The sequence below is a fragment of the Odontesthes bonariensis genome, chromosome 5 (genome assembly GCF_027942865.1).
Source record: "Odontesthes bonariensis isolate fOdoBon6 chromosome 5, fOdoBon6.hap1, whole genome shotgun sequence".
NCBI lineage: Eukaryota > Metazoa > Chordata > Actinopteri > Atheriniformes > Atherinopsidae > Odontesthes > Odontesthes bonariensis.
The window spans coordinates 36364971-36377302 of record NC_134510.1 but is presented as its reverse complement, the minus strand read 5'-3'; the positions used below and the strand labels follow the sequence as shown (position 1 = coordinate 36377302).

At 42.7% G+C, this 12332-nt stretch overlaps 1 protein-coding gene across 5 annotated transcripts in view; it reads right to left on the bottom strand.

The window, feature by feature from the left end:
- syngap1b (synaptic Ras GTPase activating protein 1b) overlaps positions 1-12332 on the bottom strand; it is a 230972-nt gene that overhangs the window by 167971 nt on the left and 50669 nt on the right. The window lies entirely within an intron of this gene.

The following is a 12332-nucleotide window of genomic DNA, read 5'->3' as shown; positions in this document are numbered from 1 at the left end:
TGAGTAAGCGAGAAGTTCCCGGATGCATACTAGATCCCCCGAAATGTTGGGTATGCATCATGAGGTTACTACTCATACTCAAACTACCCAAGATGCAACGTGACGTGACGTCGCCGATCGTCATTTCCTGTCAAAACGGCAGTTTCAAGCTAGCTACGAGGGTAGGTTCACTTCCTGTTTTCAAAACAAAAGCACCAATTGTATGGTAATGGCTTTCCCTATGATAAAAGGCAACGGGTATTTTATTTTGTGAAAATAACAGGAAGTGCTTGCTCACTACGGCTAGCTTTAGTAGCGCCGAATTCGTGGGAACGAAATTGTAAATAGCCGGTATTTTGTCAGATTTTCAACACGTTGGGGATCTAAACGACTACTTTCTAGCCTGAAAATGTTTCAAATGTTGCTAAAGTTTACAGAGTTTAGAGCTTAAGGGAAATCAGCTTCAGGCCGGCTGATTTCGGCTCGGGCAAGAGCGAAATGCATTGTGGGTAAACGCTCTGCATACTGTCTGATCGATGAGTATGTAGTATGTAGTATGTAGTATGCGGTTTCGAACATAGCCAAAGACTTGTTGAGCAACATGTCCAAAAAGCTTTTAAAAAGTAGGATGATATGTACAGTGATGGGACTTTAGAGGTCTTAAAGGTGATAGAGAAAGGTTGAATGGGGCATTAATCCTTGTTCTGTGATATGATATGTAGCCCCAAAAAAATTGGTTGGGTGTGTAATGGCTCAGAACCTCCCTAAAAGGCTCTCTGAAACAGCTGTTACTACGCTGGGTTTAGAATGCGTCGTTTGCCCTTATTGGCGTCGTTTCAAAGCTTATCTGGCAACCTCATTATGAAATGCAGGTAGGTGTTGGCTCTATTCGGTTGCCGTTGCTTGATTGGCTGCCCCTGCACTGAAAACAGAGCTATAGAGTAATACACTGACTGAAAAGAAAGCTCATCAGAATCAGAATTCGTTTTATTGCCATTGTTAGTGAACAGTGTTCACTAACTAGGAATTTGCTGCGGCGTAAGGTACAAACATGTAACATAGGATATAATAATAAAAAATAAAGAATAAAAATATATGAATATAAAATGTACAAGGTGTGTACAACAATACACAGTATCCAATATACAGAGCAACAACAGTGCAGCTTCATTAGTGCAATTTTAATGATGGTAAAGTGACTGGGCAGGTTATGAGGTGATTATGAAGTGTTCATAAGTCCAACAGCAAGGGGGAAAAAACTGTTTTTGTGACGGGAGGTTCTGGTCCGAATGGACCGAAGCCTCCTGCCCGAGGGGAGCGGTGCAAATAGAGAAGGGTCAGCTGTGATCCGACCTGCTCGCCCCATAGTCCTGGAGACGTGCAGGTCATGGATAGATGGGAGACGTGCAGCCGATCAGCTTCTCTGCGGAGCGCACAGCTCGCTGCAGTCTGTGTCTGTCCCTGTCGGAACTGACCCTCTACTGAGCAAAATTCCGACTGAAGCCTGCTCGGAATCGTGCAAGCTTTGTGAAACTGTACTCTGTGAAATGTGCGGAGCAAAGGAAAAGTCGGCGGTTGTATGTACTGGGGATGCTGTTAAAAATAAATAAAAGCCATTGATCGCGAACATTGCTTTCCGGGGGAAGAAAATGTAACGATCGTAGTCCGCTTTCACAGCCTTGGAAGGCACACCTGTTCCTGTTTCTCGCCGAAGGGGCGTGTCTGAAACGGGGTGGCTGTGGATTTGGGTGTGGGGGGGCGATTGCTGAAAAAGTGACGTCACTTTTTCACAAAAACGAATTGGCACTTTTTCTGGGGGATATTCAAAAAAGGGGGAGTACTTGAAACAGAGGTTCTGACACTTGCTGGCACTTCGTGTGTATTCCCCACAGCGGGGAGACTCAGAACTAACACCAAAAACGTGAAAAAGACGATTTTGATTCTCTATCCCCTTTAAGTTAAGCCAGAGTTTAACCAAACCACTGATTCTACTCGCAGAAGTTACAGCCACGAAACAGCTGTACAGTCCAGAAAAGAACCCTAAATGAACAGCACAAACTGCAATTATTTCTTTAAAATCTTTTGCATATTTGAACAATAACATACAGACTGTTAAAGGCACAATGTGCGATTTTTATGCCAGGAGGTGGCGATATACAGTAAAATTAACCTCCGTTCAACCCCAGGCAGTAGAAGAAATCGCTGGTCTGGCGCTGGCCCCGCCCCCACCCCACTCACTCCTCCTAGCATCTGCTCTGAGGAGGAGTGAGTGGGGTGGGGGCGGGGTGGGCCAGCGGGGGCGGGGCCAGCGCCAGCGCCAGACCAGCGATTTCTTCTACTGCCTGGGGTTGAACGGAGGTTAATTTTACTCTATATCGCCACCTCCTGGCCAGAAAAACTGCCGGTCCGGCGCTATCAGTTTAGCCTAATAATTCTGCAGTAAAACTCAGCTATGCTGCGTATAAACTTTGGTTAGGACATGCCAGTAGGATTATTTCTGCACACTCTTATGGTATGTATAGGTGTTTTTTGTATGCAATACACTTCAAAATGACATAAAAATCGCACATTGTGCCTTTAAATAATGCATTTTAGAGGCATAATAAAGTGCGTCCTACTAATCTCCGTCTTTACTCTAAGCCTATCATTCCCTATTTTGTACAAACTGAACGAATGATCTAAGCCGTATCAGTCTTTTAATCCAACATCTAATCAAGTTTATTTTCAACATTTGCATGTTTCACACACACATATGCAAACAGACATAGAAGGAGATGAATACTCACACAAAATAACACCCAGTTTAAGAGTTGACCGACTGGCTGGAGCCGTTTCAGTTTTATTGGGCTTGTTATAACGCCCTTTAAACTATACAGCAATTCCCTGGTCCAGCCCATACTTTTACAACCTTAATCCCATTCATACAAATACGACCAAAAAATAAAAAAAGATTTTGAATCACTCCAAAGTCAAATAAAACAAGGAGCCCATCACACAAATCAGTCATTCTTTCATTTATAGGGAAAATGCACCAGATTGTGCCTCTGCAAACCCGTCCTTTGCATTTAACTGTCCCCCCGTCTCTGTTAGTTTTATGGTCACGGTTAAAAATGATAACACTCTAATTGAACAAGTGCTAGTTCCGACTTGCCACCATAATCTAATCATCTGTTCCTTGGCCTGCGGCTGTCCTGTCCACCAAAGTTAGCAGATATCTGTTCAGAGATATCCTGCTGACAGACTGAGCTATAGTCTTCTCTAGGGCTGGGCGATTTAACTCGTTATTATCGCGTTAACGCATTGATTATTTAAAGCCGATAAATATTTTATCGCGCATTAACGCAGCTTTTTTCTTTTTTAAATAAAACTTTTTTTGAAAAATTTAAAGACAAAAATTTTTTGAAGGGCTTTTGTGCCTTTAATGGATAGAAAAGTTCAGAGAGACAGGAAAAGAAAGTAATCGGCTGATCCACCAAACCTGGAGAAGGGTACGGAACTTTTACTCGGCCGTTTTCATTTTAAAGTTCTTTCAGACGGCGGAGTCGACAGAACCAAAGTCATCTGTAAACACTGCCAAGTTGAATTGTCTTCTCAGCGTAGTAGTTCCAGTCTAAAATATCACTTAAAGGCAAAACACACAACTGATAGCAGCAAGTCATTCAAGGAAACAGACAGTGGAGCGAGGCTTCTACATAAAAACTACAGAAAGATGCTGATGTTAAAAGTGTGTTTGCACAACAAATGTTATGGCACTTTCATTCATATGGCAGCACATTTAAAATAAAACTAAATGCTAAAAGCTATGCACTACTTTTGGATTCATTTTTGGATTTTGCTTACAAATGCGATTAATCATGATTAATCAGGGAAATCATGTGATTAATTAGATTAAACATTTTAATCGTTGCCCAGCCTTCTCATTCTTCTCAGTCTTCTCATAGTGTGAGATTAGTGTATCGCTACAGCCCAACTCAGCAGAGGAACAAATGATCTTCTACATCAGTGGTTCCCAAACTGTGGTACGCGTACCCCTAGTGGTACGCAGAGGTACTTCAGGGGGTACGCGGCGCACGGGGAGTTTTTTTTTTTTTTATTTATTTATTAAGGCATCACACTTTCATGGAGGACTGTTTATGAAGGAGACTCCAGTTTTGTGATGAATGTTACATGAGTTAGGCCTGTTAATGTATTCTTAAAAAGAAAGAGAAATGAGTTATGTTCATGTATTCTTAAAAAAAAGAGAAATGTTACTTGTTTAAGTTGGATAACAAAGGAAGATTATTTTGATTTAGTATTTATGATATTTTGTTTAATTATTTATATTTCAAGAAAATGTTTTTTATTCTTATGTTGAATTCAACTGAGGTTAAAAAAAAGAGAGAAAGCCTGAGAATTTTATGTTCAAGTTAAGGATATTAAATAAAATGATTTTCATGTAATAACCACTGTGTTGCTCTACTTTTGGAGAATCATCGCATGCGTTATATGTGTGAGGGGGTACTCGTGGTGTGACAAGAAGGCTCAGGGGGTGCTCAGGCCAAAAAAGTTTGGGAACCACTGTTCTACATAATCTGATTCCAAAGATCGTTTTAGAAGAAACAATCGAATGAGCGTGATATCTGAAGGTCCCTGTCGGCCCCTCAGATTATTGAAGATCGTTGATCTTGGGCTGCAAAGTAGTGAGTTGGTTAGCAAGGCAAGGCAAGGCAAGTTAAGTTTATTTGTATAGCACAATTCAACTACAAGGCGATTCAAAGTGTTTTAGAGAGACATTAAAACAGTAGAAATAAAAAGCATGATTTAAATTTTAAACAAAAAAGAAAGAAATAAGACCCACAATCTCAGCTCCAGACTGGAGCTGAGGTGATGGTAGGGCAGCCCCAAATGAAATTCTGCTTAAGGCCCCATAAATGCTTGGGCCGGCCCTGTGTGGATGGCACACGTTTGCACACAATCTGTGAGAAAAAAACTGTTTAAAAAAAAAAAAAAAAAAAAAATTTTTTTTAATTTTTTTAAAAATTTTTTTAAAATCGTCTAAACAACCAAATATTTCGCGACCCCCCTGCAGTACCTCCGCGGACCCCCTGTTGAAGACCTCTGCTGTAGTGTCTCTGGAAACACACCTGACATTAAAGACAACTTCACCATCAGTAACAGGTCTGACTCCAAAATCTTTGAGACCCTTTTGAAAAAAGCTGTTGGCAGGATGTCTAAACAGCAAGAGGAGGAGTTCAGCTGACGTAAGATGTCCTCCTGGTCTTTGCTGTTAATGGGTTGGAACTGTGTCATGGTGTTTAAATGGGTTTTCGGTGGAGACGGTACATATGCTGAACCTGCTGCTGATGTACCAACTGCTTGTCTAATATTTTGGAATTTGTCTGTGAAGAATTTGGCAAAGTCAATGCAGGCCATGGTGGAATGAAGTTCAGTTGCCACTAACACAGGAGGGTTTGTTAGCCTGTCAGCTGTAGCAAATAAGGCCCGAGCATTATGACTATTTTTTGGTGATGATGTCAGAGAAGTAGGACTTTCTTGAATTCCTCAGTTGTAAATTATAAGAGTGAAGTTTCTCTTTATAGATGTTATAATGAACCTGGAGATTTGTTTTTCTCCATCTGCGCTCAGCTTTCCGACACTCTCTTTTCCCATTTTTCACCAGTGTGGAATTTCGCCATGGAGACTTCTTCCTTCCAGAGATAACCTTCACCTTAATGGGAGCAATAGGACCCATAACATTTAACATTTTAGCATTGAAGCTACTGACGAGCTCATTGACTGAACCCCCGGACAGGGCAGGTGTTAAAGAGAAGACCTGGTTAAAGATCTCACTACTGTTTTTAGTTATACACCGTTTTGAGATCACTGCTGTTGAGACATTTGTGTGCAGTGAAATCGTACTCTCAAAGAAAACACAGGAATGATCAGATAGGCCCACATCAGACACAGTAACCTTTGAAATGCTAAGACCCTTAGAGATCAGTAAGTCTAGAGTGCGCCCCCTATTGTGCGTGGCCTCTGTTACATGCTGAGTCAGCCCAAAGTTGTCCAGAGTGTTACTCAGGTCTTTAGTCCCTTTGTCCTGAGGGTTGTCCACATGGATGTTAAAATCACCAACAATAATTACACAGTCAAAATCAACACAGATCATAGAGAGCAGTTCATTGAGGTCATCAAAAAAGTCTGCACAGTATTTGGGGGGCCTGTAAACATTCAGAAACAGGACCCTGGATGAGGCCTTCAGCTGCACAGCCACATTATTCAAAGGACTGAAAACTTCCAGGAGATAACTGCTTACATTGAAATGATTCATTAAATAAGACTGCCCCCCCTCCTCCTCTCCTGCTCACTCTGGCCTCGCTGATAAAGCTGGAACCAGGAGGGGTCGACTCAATGAGAACAGCAGCACTGTTATTTTGGTCTAACCAAGTTTCAGTTAAAAACATGAAATCCAGGGTGTGCTCAGTGATAAAATCATTAATTAAAAATGTTTTCCCAGCTAAAGACCTAACATTTAATGAAGCCAACTTGAGTATTTTAGAGGTATTATTTGCCCCCTCGTGTTTGGGAGCAGTCTGTGGCACACAAGGTATGTTTACTTTAGTTAAAGATCTTTTACAGTGCAACTCTCTGTGTTTTGACTGGGCCACATTTCTCCTTCTGCCACCAAAAAGTACAGAAATTTTAAAACCTTCTAATAAACAGGGTCCCAGCTTGTCCTGGGAAAAGTCACAACTGCCATAATCCTCAAGGAAGCAGGGAAGTCTCAGCTCAGACCTTTCTGTACGGAGTTTGTGTGGGTTCTCTGACCTCCTCCATTTGACTCTTCCTCCTTACTCGTTCTCTCAGTTTATCTATCTTATATATAGTTTATATGTTATTCCTTTTCAAAGGATCAAAAGACAACATTTGGTACATGTAACTGCACAAAGCAAACATCACGGGGCGGTTCTCTCTTCTCCTTCACTTCACTTTTCCCGCCTCAGGCTGGACGTCCAAAAACTCTCCTTTGTTTAGGTTTCCAGCCGTTAAAAACATTGCCAACAGGCTGAATTTATTGTCCCTTTAAGACTGAAAAAAAAAAAAAATGTCCATTAACTAATCTGAGACAAACGATCTCTCCGGGGACATCTCGATTGTATTTTCTGGTTATTTCACAGTAAAAGAATTCCCTGAATTTCAAATAAATTCAGAAGCAAACCTTCAGGAAAAAAAACAAAAAGGTTTCCGCAGTGTGTGAGTCAGTCGAAGTAACACTTCCCCTGCGGCTTGCACCTCGTGTACCGATGAAAAGTCAAATTCACACTTCCAACATCTGGAGGCTGTACTACAAAGCTGGGGTGAGTACACATTTTCACACAGGCGTATATCCTCATGCTGTTTATCTGACCCTGTGGACACATACACCAGAGTGTCAGATTGCTGTCACTTTATGCCCCGGCAGTGACCCTCTGTGTGCATCATTTTTTTAACACATAAAAGAAACAGATCACGGGGGTGACTGCTTTAAACTCCACACTCTATTCTCCTGAATCTGAAGCCAGAAAAACAGCTCAACACGACACGTACGGCATGTCATAACCGATTACCTTCCTGCGTCATCATGTTACATGTTCTCCCCCACGCTGATGCTACACAATGTATGGTTTCCACATCACTACTCAGAGCAGAAAAGCAACAGCAGATATTCATCCAGTCGGGATGCTATAATAGCTCAGTTGATCTTTGAGGTTCTTGGATTAATTATCGAGCTGCTGAAATATTAATGAGCTACTAAACAAGAGGAGTTAATTAATAATGACAAATCAAGGAATGGAAAGAGTTAAATCGTGCGGAAGGATCACATAGTTTTCATCTTATCGAGCTTTGCTTAAGGGCCTCAAATCTCACACATGACTGATGTTTAAGAGTATAGTTGGAGCTCGTTCTGATACGACATTTTGTCCAATCCTGTGAAGCCACATATGTGCACATTCACTTTCATACAAAACCCAGTTTGGAAAAATATAGTGAGGGAGGATGAATCATTCATTTTACACCATCATAAGATGGTATAAAATAGTCCAGTGAGATGGTCCTAAATGCAAGCAGATGGTAGAAAAAGGAAAACGCATTGCTGTTGGTTATGTTTCTGCAGAGGATCAAACTATTTTCTTTATCCGAATATTTTCAACCACAACATATCGAATCTAAACCAAGCACACAGGGTACCCCACAGCATCGTTTTTGGACTTCTGGAAACAGGCCTGCGACACGTCACAAGACAATGACAGAAAAGTTGGCGTCGGCCAACATTCCTATCTATCTATCTATCCGTCGAGGAGACGGAGACTCGCGGAGACCGCAAGGGTTGTGATTGGTCGGCTAACAACATAATTTCCAAAATCACTTTTCCGGTTTAGCTCCTTCCTCTCAGAACAACAACACCGCCATTTTTGAAAGAGTTTACTGTGTGCCGGTCAACATTTGGTCAAAATTATTTGCATTTCGACATCAACAAGCTCCAACTCCAACAACAGTCTGTCTCTCTCGGTCGCCATCGTTCACTGTGAGGAGTGGAACGAGCCGGAAGGTGAACAATCAATCAACCACTTTCACGAGATTGGGTCGTCTAGCGTAGCGACGCCTACTGATCGGGAGGTGAACTGACTTGCATATCCGACATCTCGACGGAGAACTTCGAAAGGATTAGTGACCACGGAGTCTGATTGACGGATAGCGACCGAGAAGCATACCGAAACCTTAACCTGAATAAAAGCACTTTGAATGCTTAACAGAGATTTACTTTAACCGGTTGCTTTTCCATCTATCCATCCATCATCTGCCCTTTCTCCGGGGCTCGGGTCGCGGGGGCAGCAGCTTGAGCAGAGAAACCCAGACGTCCCTGTCCCCGGCCACTTCCTCCAGCTCTTCTGGGGGAACCCCGAGGCGTTCCCAGGCCAGCCGAGAGACGTAGTCTCTCCAACGTGTCCTGGGTCTTCCCCGGGGCCTCCTCCCAGTGGGACGGGCCCGGAACACCTCACCAGGGAGGCGTCCAGCAGGCATTCTCACCAGATGCCCGAGCCACCTCATCCGGCTCCTCTCCATGCAGAGGAGCAGCGGTTCTACTCCGAGCCCCTCCCGGATGACCGAGCTTATCTCTAAGGGAGAACCTGGACACCCTGCGGAGGAAACCCATGATCCATTTCACATTCTTTGCTTATGAGCCAGCGATATAAAATAACATATTTGTGCACTGCCACCACAGAAGGATATGTAGCAATATGCAGATGTAGTGCCTCAGAAAGAGGTGACCCATGCGAAGCCATCCTGAAAAAGCATCAGCAGGTGACTTCTAGAAAATGAAGATGAGTTCTTAAAGCAGAGGTTGGTTACTTGGAACAACAAGCAACTTTTAATTTGCCCTGACAATAACCTATAAGACAAACTTACAGGTTTCTCTAAAATGATTTGCCAGAATCCACAGTGCCAAGAGGAGTCGAACCAGTGCCACTCAATGCCACTTGCATGACAGCCTCCTCTGCAGGGATGGGCTTTAAAGGCAGAGATTACACTGATCAGCCAGAGCATTGTGACAGCCTGACTGATATGAGTAAGTTCCCCTTTTTTCCACCAAACAGCTGTGGAGGCATGGGCTCCACCAGACTTCTGAGGGTTTGCTGTATGATATGAATGGAGTAACTACAGACTGAAGCTGCATTTTCCCCACATAAACCTTGGGACCAGAGAACCAGAGGCTGAAAAGAGCTCAAGTGGTGAAATGTCAGTCCTGAAAGGGGCCTTGGTAGGAAGTTGGCAAGCCTACCATGAACCCGTGCTCTGATCTGAACAGTGGCAGATGTAACTAAGATGTGATTTAGAGCAATAAAACATTCATCTCTGTTTGATTCGCAGTGGTTATGCACTAAGGCACAAATAAAAACACCCCAAAAACCCATAAAAGTGCGTGTCATAGACTGATTTTGATTTAATACAGCTGGAGCAGACCTCCTGGTTTTACTGTCAGGTTAGGCTAAGTACAGTCGGCGAGCACTCAGAGTGGAGCAACACACTAAAAATGGACTTTATTACTTTATCTACTCTTAACCTTACAGAGCAGTGGAAATGCAACAGAATCCAGGGCTAAAATAGTCTTTTATCTCCGGGTGGTGTTGGCTGAAAATGCAGCTTTAGAGCCCCAATGAATCAGCACAGAAGGAGGACCTCCAGCATGGTGTTTTATACATGTCTTTATCTAAGCTTTTGGTTCATAAAGCTAAACAGGAAGCTGTGTTGCCAAACCCTGACCAAGAAGTTGTCGTTCCTGAAGCCAAACACACAGCAACTGAAGGTAAGCTATGACTGAATGGAAACAGGGCAACAAAAGGCTTAAGATGCTTTGGAAATTAATCCACTTTTTTTTATTTCTGTGGCTTCACCTAATCTCATCTCGTCCTCCTTATTGAGGATTTTGACCTTTGTTCATAAAAGTCAAGAATGACGTTTGCCGTGTGGGCTATTTTTATATAATATTGTCCACCAAAGGACACCTGCATATCTCGGAGGAACCTGCCGAAATGGCAGTAATCGTATCCAAGTTCACTGAAAAACAAATATTCTCTCAGCAATTTATAGTTTGGACTCGGAGCAAGTAAAACCAGTTTCTGCAAAATATTTCCAATCAGGTTTGGAGATGGGAACATAAAGGCTTATTGCATTTTTTTGTTGTATGTCGAGTCCCAGGCTGTACAGGCTGGCCTTGTGGTTTTGCATCTAACTGAATGTTATTTGGTGAAAATGTAAAACCAAATAGCCCACAGCTGGAGGGTTTCATCATTAGAGAACACGTCCTTTCACATTATTTCATCTTTAAGTAACGACAGACAATCGTGGTCATTTCTGATTCCGATGTTTTCTGTAATTCTCGACACGTGCGTTGACTCAAAGCCAAACTGCAAACAGAGATTTTGTGGATGCTGAGTCTATGATTCACTGGTAATTTGATCACGAAGCTCAGGGGAAATCAAGCACTGTGTGGCATGCGGTCTCGAAAAAAAAAAAAAACAACAACTAAGCCCCCTGAATCCAAACTTTGCAACTGTGCAGTGCAAAGTCATGATGCTGAAATATTCACCACGGGATAGAGGCATGAGTCATCCACAGCCCAATCTGCACTACTTTACTGTAGGCCTACCTCTCCACCCTGAGGCTGCCTATTAAGGGCCTGTGAAGCGCAGTGGACAGAATTTCAATGAGCACACTCTTTCTTCTATTTGTCCGTTTGTACGCACGGGGTGCACAGGCGCCGCTCTGGGTCGCATGAATATACTTTAACGATTTAGCACAAGCAGAAATGCTGAGATGCCTCTTTTCCCCGTTCGTCTTCCTCTGTCTTTCATTTGCTCTCTACAGTCTGCTCTCTTCGTTTCTCGCTCTTGCCTTTGTTCCACTCTCGCTTCCCTCTCTGTGGGCTCTTTTTTTCCCCCCTTTTCTGCTGTTCTCAGCAGTTTTACAAAGAAAGAGTGCCATGCACCAATCGGATGACTGGTCAGCCTTAGTCAAAGCTGTCATCACTGGAACCCGACAGACCTAATGCTGATTTATACACGTCGCTGATCTCCAAAACAGTGCTAAAAATAAAGCTTGCAATATCCCCGGGCCGCCCGGGGCAGATAACGCACTCCTGCGAGCATAATGAACCGAAGCAACTTACTTCATAAGCAAGGAAGCCACACATAATGCATATGCCATCACTACGACCTCGTAACATTACACGTGAATGGATCACTACAAAGTATAACAACAGAATGAAGGTCCAAGCTTCCTACGCACTTATTTGTTTTCTAAATTGTCTTTTTTCCCATTTTTGGTACCTAACTTACTGCACTTATTCTAGCACTAGTTATACTCTTAGCTGTTTGGTTTTGGAAGGAAATGCACTTATGATTCCTTGGAAAAGACCTGAGGTTCTTTTGCCTCCCGATGTGGAACACACTTATTGTAAGTCGCTTTGGATAAAAGCGTCTGCAGAATGACCGTAATGTCACCTACACACTCGACACTTTATACTTTACACATGCCTACCTCCACTGCTGTTTGCACTGCAACTTGCAACATTGCACAACATTGTATTTTTTATTTGACCTTGTGTTCTAGGTTAGTATAGGTCTTAGAGTAGCAGAGGCTATTATGTGTATTATATGCTCAGTATAGCTCATGTAATTAGCGTAAAATGTATATTGTAGTACCCATATTGCCTATTTATTGTTAGAGTACTTATGTCATGACATGTTACGGCATGTTATGTCTTGTTATGGTAGCTGCTGTACGGTGTCCTGTCCTAAGAATTTCAGTGCCCAGTCCGACTCTGTTGATCT